The sequence below is a fragment of the Bison bison genome, unplaced genomic scaffold (genome assembly GCF_000754665.1).
Source record: "Bison bison bison isolate TAMUID 2011002044 unplaced genomic scaffold, Bison_UMD1.0 scf7180017864213, whole genome shotgun sequence".
In the NCBI taxonomy this organism is placed as follows: Eukaryota; Metazoa; Chordata; class Mammalia; order Artiodactyla; family Bovidae; genus Bison; species Bison bison.
Window position 1 is genome coordinate 6,744,738 of NW_011494785.1, and position 9,534 is coordinate 6,754,271.

Here is a 9,534-nt window from a genome sequence, read left to right on the forward strand (position 1 = left end):
AAGCAGGGCCTGGGGCAGGGACTTCATTCATGTGTCAGAGGGGGAACCCCTGAAGATTTCAGGGGTCAGAAAACAAACATATCAGAGCAGGGATTTAAATACCAAGCTAGACAACAGCGGTACTTCAGAGGGACCAGAGGAAGGGGGCTCCATTTCTCCAGGGCTGGGGCTAGGGACCAGACTTCCCAAGAAACACCCAAACTTCCACGTCTGGTCCCCTTCGTGAGACCCAAGCTTGCATTCTTGATTAACTGATGGTCAGGGGGTCCCTTGGACAGCAAGGAGAACAAACCAGTCAATTCCAAGGAAATCAACTCTGAATATTCACTGGGAAGGTGATACTGAAGCTGAAGTTCCAATACTTTAGCCACCTGTTATGAAGAACTGACTCATTGGAAAAGATCCCGATGCTGGGAAAAATTGAGGGCAGGAGGAAAAGCGGGGGACAGAGGATGAGACGGTTGGATGGCATCACTGACTCAATGGACATGAGTCTGAACCAATTCCGGGAGATAGTGAAGGACAGGGAAGCCTGGTGTGCTGCAGTCCATGGGGTCGCAGAGAGTTGGACATGACTATAACAACTACAACAGGGGCCTGAGTGAGGACGCTGCTCCTTGACAGGGTAGCCCTGGCCTTCCTGCATTGGCAAGAGGTGAGGATACATTTCCTGTGCTTCTTGTTTATTTAATTGTATTCATTTTAAGTTTTTGAAAAAGTTACATAGTCACATGAATCGGCACTCAAAAGGTACGAGGGGTCTCCAGTGAACAGCTCCCGGGCACCACCTCGACCCCAGAGGCACCCCAGTCACCGACTTTGTGTGAACCCCTAGAGACCCTGAGCACACACAGAAGCAAATGCACTTTCCACTTCCCTTCACTTTCACACAGACGGAGGCACAGCAGACACACACGTCCTGCACCTGCCTCGTTCACAGACATCCATTTGGTGATTGCTCTGTATCTGTGGATGGCAAGCAGTCTCCATCTAACTTTTTACGGCTGCATCGTGGTCCATGGTGTGGATGGACCATAATTTGTTCCTGGCCCTCTACGGATGGACTTTCAGGTTGCTTCCAACCTTGTTCTATTAAAAAAGAGGCAGCTGTGACTAACTGCACAGTCACTTTGTACACGTGGAATTTCATCTGTAGGGTAAATTCCTAGAAGTGCAACTGCCGGGTGAGAGCCTCAAGCATCTGTAATTTTAAAAACACTGCTGGAGACGCAGGATACATTTTAATTGCTCATCCAAGAAAGAAGCCGAATTATTGAGGAAAATACTGACAACAGGTAGCCCCACGGACATCCAGATGAAGAGACAGTAAAGCCCCATTTTCAGCAGACAGAGAGCGCTGGGTCAGGAGATGGCTCTAAACCTGGAGCGGCCCTGGTTCGCTAGTGCCCTGGTCCACGAACTCGCATTTCCTCACCTGTGAGTGAAGGGCCAGACCTGCTCACCCCCTCGGCCCTTCCTGGCACAGACAGGCTCTGGTTCCAGGGCCAGTGGGAGTGTGGATGAAGACGCAGTCACCACGACACCCAGCTTTAATTGGTCTCTCTGGGCAAAGGTGCCAGGGGAGGGGCGGGCAGACCACGAAGAAGGCCTGGTGGGGAGGGGTGGGAGTGCGGAGCCCAGGAAGGCGGGGTGCTTTCAGTCTGGCCACCCTGATCCAGTGACATGCACCTGCATGAGCTGGAGGGACACCGCAGCCCTGCATGACACATTCAGGCTCCATTCCATTCACTGCTGCGTCCATCAGACCTGTTACGTAACAGCCACGGCCACCCAACCCTCGCTCATCAAGCGGCGGCCGGCAGAGGACGGAGGCGGGCCTCTGGATGCCTCACGTCCTCCCTGTGAGATAGGACAGCTGGGTAAACGCAGCAGGCAGGGTGGGGCTTCCTCCCACCCCCACAAATTCTGCTCAACGACCCAGAACTGCAAATGGAAGAAGTGGTCTTCTGCCCCAGTCGAGTGGGAGATACCTCTTGGCAAACCAAAGGCAGCATTCGAGGGGCAGAAGGCTCGCCAGCCTTCCCCGTTCCCAGCCTGTGCCCTGCTCCAGCAGACTGGATGGCCAGGGCCTCCTGCAAGTCAAATCATACTCAGATGCACTGAGGTTACGGCTGTTAACCTTCTGTCACCACTGCCCCGTGCATCAACCTTTCTTTGTGAAGCAAATACGTACCGCCTTGTCAAGTCCAGACTTTCATACATACTGTTTGTTTAAAACCCACCGACCAGCTCATGGGGAGACACACTTCTCTTCCTGGAAGCGATGCCCTGACACCTACTGTTCCAGACGAGCTCACTCCCTCCGCTCCTCCACTCACCGGCCTAGGCCTGTGCTCTGGGTGGCCCCCCTACCTGCAAAGCCTTCTTCGGCTCCTCCACCTGCCCACTGCCACTGTCCATCAGAGCCCCAGCTCAGCTGCCCTCTTCCTGGGGAGTCTCAGCTCCTCAGCTCACCGGCAGGCAGAGCACAGGGCTGCCTCCTGGGGCCCCCACAGCTTCAACCAGATTCTCTATTAACACGCTTTCCAAGTCTGAGAAGCAATTCTACCTGCCAGGCTTCCCAGTGGGACTGCAGGCTCTCTGGGGGCCATGGCTGTGCTGGAGGGGCCACTCAGAGCAGCGAGGGCACAGGATTTGAAACTGAAAACCTGGGTGCTTCCTTTCACAGTTTCTTAGGCAAATTCACCCTTCTGAGCCTCAGTCTATCTGTCTACAAAATGGGCGCAAAATTTCCAAGATGCCAGGGCCTTTGGGAGGATTAAATGAAATGTTATTTGTGAAAAGTCATTCACAAACTGCAAAGCCTTACACCAATCCCAGTGAGGATTAGGAATATTAGTACCAATTAATATAAGAACATTGATTAACGTTCATTTCTTCACACACATCCCTTTACCAACACCTATCATTGTGTCTGCAGGCACCCGAAATGACTGCTCGTGGAATCTCAGGTTCTCTGTTCATTCTAGATGAAAATAACATACACAGCTGCTAGAGACATAGAGACCAAGGGCTCTGCCAGCAGCTACAGCAGCCGCCGCCATGGGGTTAGTTATTTTCGCCTGGAGCTTTCCTGTAAGTGATGACCCAGAGGGCTTTGGTGAACAGCCCTGCCCAGCAGGATGGAGGTACCCAGCCACCTGCCAGAAGAACAGGGCCTCCCTGGGTGCAGGCTGTCCACAGGGGCTGCAGTAGGAGAAAAATAAAGGTACCAACCTCCACACACATTTCACTCCCAATGCGGAGGCTGTCAGATCTGAAAATCCCTTTCAGGGTGACAGACGCGGTAACTTCTAGAGGTCTCACGCCACCCCCTGCCTTGAGGTGAGGCTGGGGGACAGCCATCCTGGGACCACCCTTGGCCAGAAGTTACAGGGCCCACAGATCATGGCTCCCCAACCAGGAGACTGAAGTCTTCCGGAAGATCGCCAAAAACACTTCAGGTTGGAAAAGAAAATGCACACACACACACCCCTTCTCCATCCATCTTCACGTGACGATGAAGACGGCTTCTCCCTCCAAAACAGAAACCAGGCCCCTCCTCTGGGGGGTGGGAGGAGGTTCACGGTTTTCTAACCTAGGACCTCTTCTGGGCCCTGTGGCAGCCAGCAGGTGACGAGCAGCCCCACTGCAGGGCAAGTGACTGCACCAAGGTCAGCACCAGGCTCTCTGACTCTGGGCAGGGTTCTGCCTGCTCCTCACACCGTAGGGCCATCCAGCAAACAGGGTGGGGACCCCGTCTTTCTCACAGAAAGCTTGACACAAAGGACTAGGAGGCACTGCTTCAGCCCCTCTCCGATCCTTTCACATTGATGGCTACCTTTTTCATGGCATGGGTAAAGGCCTGTGCCCCGCCGTGATACGAACAATGAGATAACGCAGGATTATGCCTAGGAGGATTATGCCACTTTTCCACAGTGACTATTTCTTGGTTATTGGAAATCCGGGGTGATTTTTATTCTTACCCTTCACTCTCTTCTGTGCTCCAAATTTACTATAACCAACAAGTACTATTTTCAAAAGCAGAGATGCCTATTGTTTTCCATAGGCTGAAACATCGCAAGCTTTCCGTGAAATGCTCATTTCGTCCTGTGTAACTTTATAAAAACACAGTAAAGCTGGAAGTGACGCAGGTTAGGCACAAAGGCTTTCTGGGTGGGATCTTCCCTCTCTGGTTTCCGCCCCAGAAGAGAAGGAAAAGGAGGTGACTGTGGGGCTTCCTGCCTCCCAGCCCAGGCCCGAGACCTCCAGGCCATCAGACAGAGCCTGCCCTTGGGCAGACCCAAGGCTGTCTAATGTACCTGTCGATTTCTGATATAAGCTCAGTACTAATAAACAATGCTGCTCTGACCTGTCACTTCTCAAGAACAATTCTAGCTTTATCCTGAGTGGCAATGATATTAAGCTATCCAAGTGTTGGCTTGTTTGGTCAAAAACTATTTCAGCACCTACTCTGTGCAAGGAATCATGCCAGACACTGAGCCACCATTAACCCCAAACTGGAAAAACGACCAATGAGACACAGGCAGGCCCATGCCACCCTTCTAAGTTCTGCCCTGGCATAGGGTTTCAGATACACCAAAACAGCAGCAAACAGGAATGTGAACAAGTGCTGCCTAATTCCAGTGCCGCTCCTCCCAGGACTTGGGCAAAGTGGGGGCCAAGCCTGAGCCCCTGATGACAACCCAGCAGCTTAACTGCACTGAATTAAGGTACCTGAACTGCAGGCCACTTGGCAGAGGGAGACAAGACAGGGAGGGAACACGAGATAACCTGAAACTTGGGGACCATCCAAATCTTCTCTCCTGGGCCCTTTACACTGTACTTCTTCCCCTTCCTGTCCTCTTGGAGCCAAGAAGATCACATTCAATTAACATTAACCGAGGGCCTACTATGTGCTGAGGGCCTACTATGTGCTGAGCCCTGATGCCAAATAGTTTTGCAGACAAAGAACTCAGACCTTTGCTCTGCATATGCTGTTCCCTCTGCCTGGAACCTACTTCCATTTACACCAGGTAACAGCTTATATGTTACCTGGTCAGAGAAGTGCCTGCCCAGGCAGGAATGCCCCAACGTTCCCTCAGAGTACCCATGACACCTGGAGCGGTTCTCTCCCTAGATGGATACTCGGCTCCCTGCACTGACACACAGGTGTGCAACACCTCTTTCCTGAATAAGCAAAACAGCTTGGAAGGTAATAATAAAAGCCACTGTTTACTGAGCACGTACTATGGGCCGAGTGCTGTGGGAACCCCACACAGACATTAGAACCGTCGGCATGTGACGGCTGCTCTCGTACTCCTGCCCTTTCACAGGTGAAGGAAATTGCATCATCTCCCCCTATTTTTAAAGAATGGGAATCAAAACCCGGTCAGCAACTTGTCCAAGGCCATGCAGCTAATGAGAATGAAGACTGAACCTCAGCTCTCAATTCGCTCTCCAGAAGGCTTGGCTGACCTCCCTCTCTCCCCGGGACCCCAAGGGGCACTTCTTGGTCCTGTGTTCCCAGTGACCATTTCTGTCCCATTTCTGAATCCTCAGCCTCCTCTCCCAAGGCACTCCACTCAAAAGTCATCTCTGACTCCTCTCCCCATGACCTACACCCATGGCTTCCCATGCCGGTGTGGACCCCCTCTGCTGTGCTTCACCGGACATCCTGTGCAAAGACCCTTAGTCTTTCAGCCCTGCAGGGTGGGACAGGCTGGGGCACTCAGCTGGCTACTCAACACCCAACAAAGCAGGCGGCTAGGGCGGGCATGCCCTCCGTGAACCCACAAGTGGGATCAGGCAGATAAGCCCAGCTCTCTATGCCCACTTCCCGCTATGTCCCTAGCCCCACCCCTGCCTGTATTTATAGCACTCATGAGCGTGGGGGCCTGGAGGACGCAAGATGGGGAAGGGGGCTGCCCACTTAGTCCAGATCCTCAGGGTGAGAAGTCAGGGAGGACCCGCCAGGCCCAGAAGAGCCGGGAAGAACCGAAGTTCCAGCTCAGAGAGCCACCCCCACCACCAGCCACAGCGGCCAGGCCAGAACCACCATGACAGCAGTGGGCTCCAGAGGCCCGTCCTGCATCACACAGGGCTGTCAAGACCAGAAGCTGCTGGAAGAACAGAAGGGAAAGGCTACAGGGACCAAAAGGATGCCACTGACCTGAGGGAAAGCAAAAGGAAGAAAAGCCCATTGTCCTTGGAGTTACCTGCAGGAAGGAAGCAAGGGGGAGAGGCACCAACATACTGCCCTGGAATACGCAGCTGAGTATGTCGTTTCCTTTTTGAAACCTTCAGGACTCCCTGCTGGCCACTCTGGGGTCAAGTCTGAACTCCTTAGCAGGGCCTTCAAAGGTTTTCAGGCCCCGGGCCCTTGCAGCCATGTCTGGGAGGCGAGGTATTTCAGGCCTTTGCACCTCTGCCCAGGGGCTCCCTCTGCCTGCAAGGCCCTCTCTCTCTCCTTGGGCAGAGCATCCCTATCCTTCCAGGCCTGGCACACCCCACGGTTAGTGGGGAAGAGCGTGGGCTCCAGGGTAAGCTCCCCAACCAGTACAGCTTTACCCTCCTAGGCTGCCTCCTCTGAAAAACATGGAGAAAACTGTCCCCACCTAACTGGGTGATGGGGGATGAAAGGCAGTAATTCACGAAAGCGCTTTGAACTGTGCCTGGCACACAGTAAGTGCTTAATAAACGAGCTGTTGTTCCTATTGTCCTCTGGCTCCGCTAGGGCCCTCTGTCTTCACCACAAGCAGAGCACTGTCTGTCATGTATCTGTTACCCAGTGGACAGCCTCAGCCAACCACTGCGTCGCAAGAGACACAACCTACGACTCAGCACAGTGCTGGGCACACAGTAGGTCTTCAGCAAGTGTTCACCACCTATGAGGGTTCAACGGCAGACCCCCCCCACCCCAGAGCTTTTCCAGGGCCCAGCTGCTTCCACAGCTCACACACCAAATCCCCAGTCTCCAGGCCCAGCAGAGTGAGGAGGGCATTCACAGTTACTTGGTTTCAAAACAATGAAGGGCTGTCCTCTGCCTTCCCAGGCTGCTTCCACTCCAGGGAATTCACAGGGAGAAATGAGCACAGCAGGGACTGGAAATAGCACGGAGCCCCTCTCAGGGAAGAGAGCACGGCCGGCCCGCCAGGAACCAGGAGCAAAACCTCAAAGGCAGAGGAGAAAACAGCCTCCAGACAGAAGCCCGAGCTCCGCGGAACTCGGCCAACCCGAGCGAACTAGGACAAGATCACTTGCACCCATTCTGCCTTGAAGCTCTTCTTCCCACCCTCTTGGCGACCTTTAGATGGGGTTCCTGGTATAACCCACTACTACCACGTGGGAGCAACTGACAACACATCCCCCTTAGGCTGCACAAAAGAACCAGGTCGCCTGAGGTTCCTGGAGGGAGCTAACAGTGCCTTCCCCACGCACACTAGCTATCAGGGCCTCGTGTCTGGATTGAGGTCACTATCTACGTCCATCTCCCAGCAGACCAGAAGCCCTCAGAGGCCAGGCACCAGGTCCCATTCATCTTTAAACCCCTGTGCCCCTAGCATAGTGCCTGGCACATAGTAGATGCTCAGTAAGCTGTGCGTGCTCAGTTGCTAAGTCCTGTCCGACTCTTTGTGACCGTATGGACTATAGCCCGCCAGGCTCCTCCATCCATGGGATTTTCCCAGGCAAGAATACTGGAGTGGGTTGCCATTTCATACTCCAGGGGATCTTCCCGACCCAGAAATCAAACCCACATCTCCTGTATTAGCAGGTGGATTCTTTACCCCTGAGCCACCTAGGAAGTCCAGCTAGGTAAGTTACAAGGCAGCAAAACCTGGCAGCAAGAGAGTGGTGCTGGTTCATGGACCACTCCATCCGGGCCTCCCACATACATGGACAAGGAGTCACGTGCTCCCTCTGGGTCTCGCTTTCCACATTTGTAAAGAGGGATAACAAACAGTTCTGTATTCTCACAGCCTCAGAGAGAACTAACTGGGGAAACACACATGGAAAGCACCATAGCATCACAGGAATGCTAGTTACCCTTCCATTTCAGCTCAGCTCTCTCTGCACCTTCCCACCTCATGTTGGAGCCCTTTCTGCTGGCCATGTGCCCCCTCCCCCAGCACTGAACCTACTCTGCAGTGCCCCTATTGTTTTGTATCTTTCACATCATTGTGACTACTTGGTTTTAAGTTGGATTCCCCCTCCGACCCAAGAGGTCCTGAATCCCAGAGGCACCATGAGTTCCATGTTCAAAGCCTGATAAAATGGGCATGCAGGCCTGACTGCAGGGCCCCTCCCACCCACAGTCCAAGCTCTGATACACACACACACACACACACACACACACACACGGCACCCTCCAGCACACCGAAAAGGAAAGGAGATAGGAAGGGACGCTGCACAGGTAACCTGTGAAGGAGTCACACCTCTGAGACCTTGTGCCTCCTCGGCAGGTGTGCGAGCTTGTTTGCCTGGCCGCCTCCGCGGCACAAGGGCCTCCAGGGCACTGATTGCTGCTTCTTTCCTTACATAAAGCACCAAGCAGTCAGATAAATAATATATGGCCTTTGCCTCACTCGCAGGTATCAGCTGTGCAAACACCTGCTTAGTCCCACAGTGCCCTGGGGGTGTGTGTGTGTGTGTAATGCCTGGCCTTACACAACTCCAGAGGGCATATATGAGTTGGGAACTGATACTCATGCCCACCTCTCAACCCTATCCTCTAGCCTTGGCCTGGAGTCCATCAGCACTAGACCCCAGCAGCTAGTCCAGGGAGGACACCTAGGGCAGGCATACACACACCCTAAACCAGTCTCGGGGGTCCTTTCCCAAGAAAACATCCTTGGAGCCCCAGGTCCCTGCCGGTGACCCTCCAGACTGCAGACCTGTATGCAAGCCGTGTACACCTTCATGCACGCATTCCCGGGAGGCCTTGCCAGGCCAGCCACCATCCCAGATTACAGCTCGCCCCTCGCGCCACCCCCCCCCCCCAACCCCGGCACAGGAGCTCCCCCACTCACTCGGTCGTGCCAGGCGCCAGCACACCCACCAGGCGCACACAATCCCACTTGCAAAGGGCCTGTCCAGCCCGCCTCCCCTCTTCCCCGAGCCACCCCCACGGGCAGGTCCGATTACACTCCAGGCGCGGGCCCCGCCACGTTGGCGAGGAGGGGGCCAGGGCACACCCACGGGCGGCCCCGCGACCTCGCAGGGCGGGGAGAAGGCGCAGGGCTAGGCCGGCGGGGGCGCAGACGCCCCCTCCCTCCGCTGCCAAGACAGCTGCCTCCGTCCCCTTTCCCGCCTGAGGACCTGCGGCCACGGCGACCCGCGGGGACGACCCCCCGAACGGGCCCCTCCAGATCGGAGCAGCCCCTCCGCTCCCGAGAGCCCTCGTCTACCTCCCCCCGCCTCGGGGCCTCCAGCGCAGGGCAGGTGGGCAGGGTACCTCAGGAGCCCATGGCGGCGGCGTGTGCGGGCGACGCGCGGCAGCCGGACTGGGAGAGCGAGGCAGGCAGACAGCACCGC

The 9,534-nt window shown here is 54.9% G+C and overlaps 1 protein-coding gene across 1 annotated transcript in view; it reads right to left on the reverse strand.

Moving 5' to 3' along the window:
• TMEM184B (transmembrane protein 184B) overlaps positions 1-9,534 on the reverse strand; it is a 51,161-nt gene extending 41,627 nt beyond the window's left edge. Inside the window, exon 1 of the mRNA XM_010845225.1 lies at positions 9,455-9,534. The gene's annotated coding sequence lies outside the window, so the exon portion shown is untranslated. The remainder of the gene's footprint in view (positions 1-9,454) is intronic.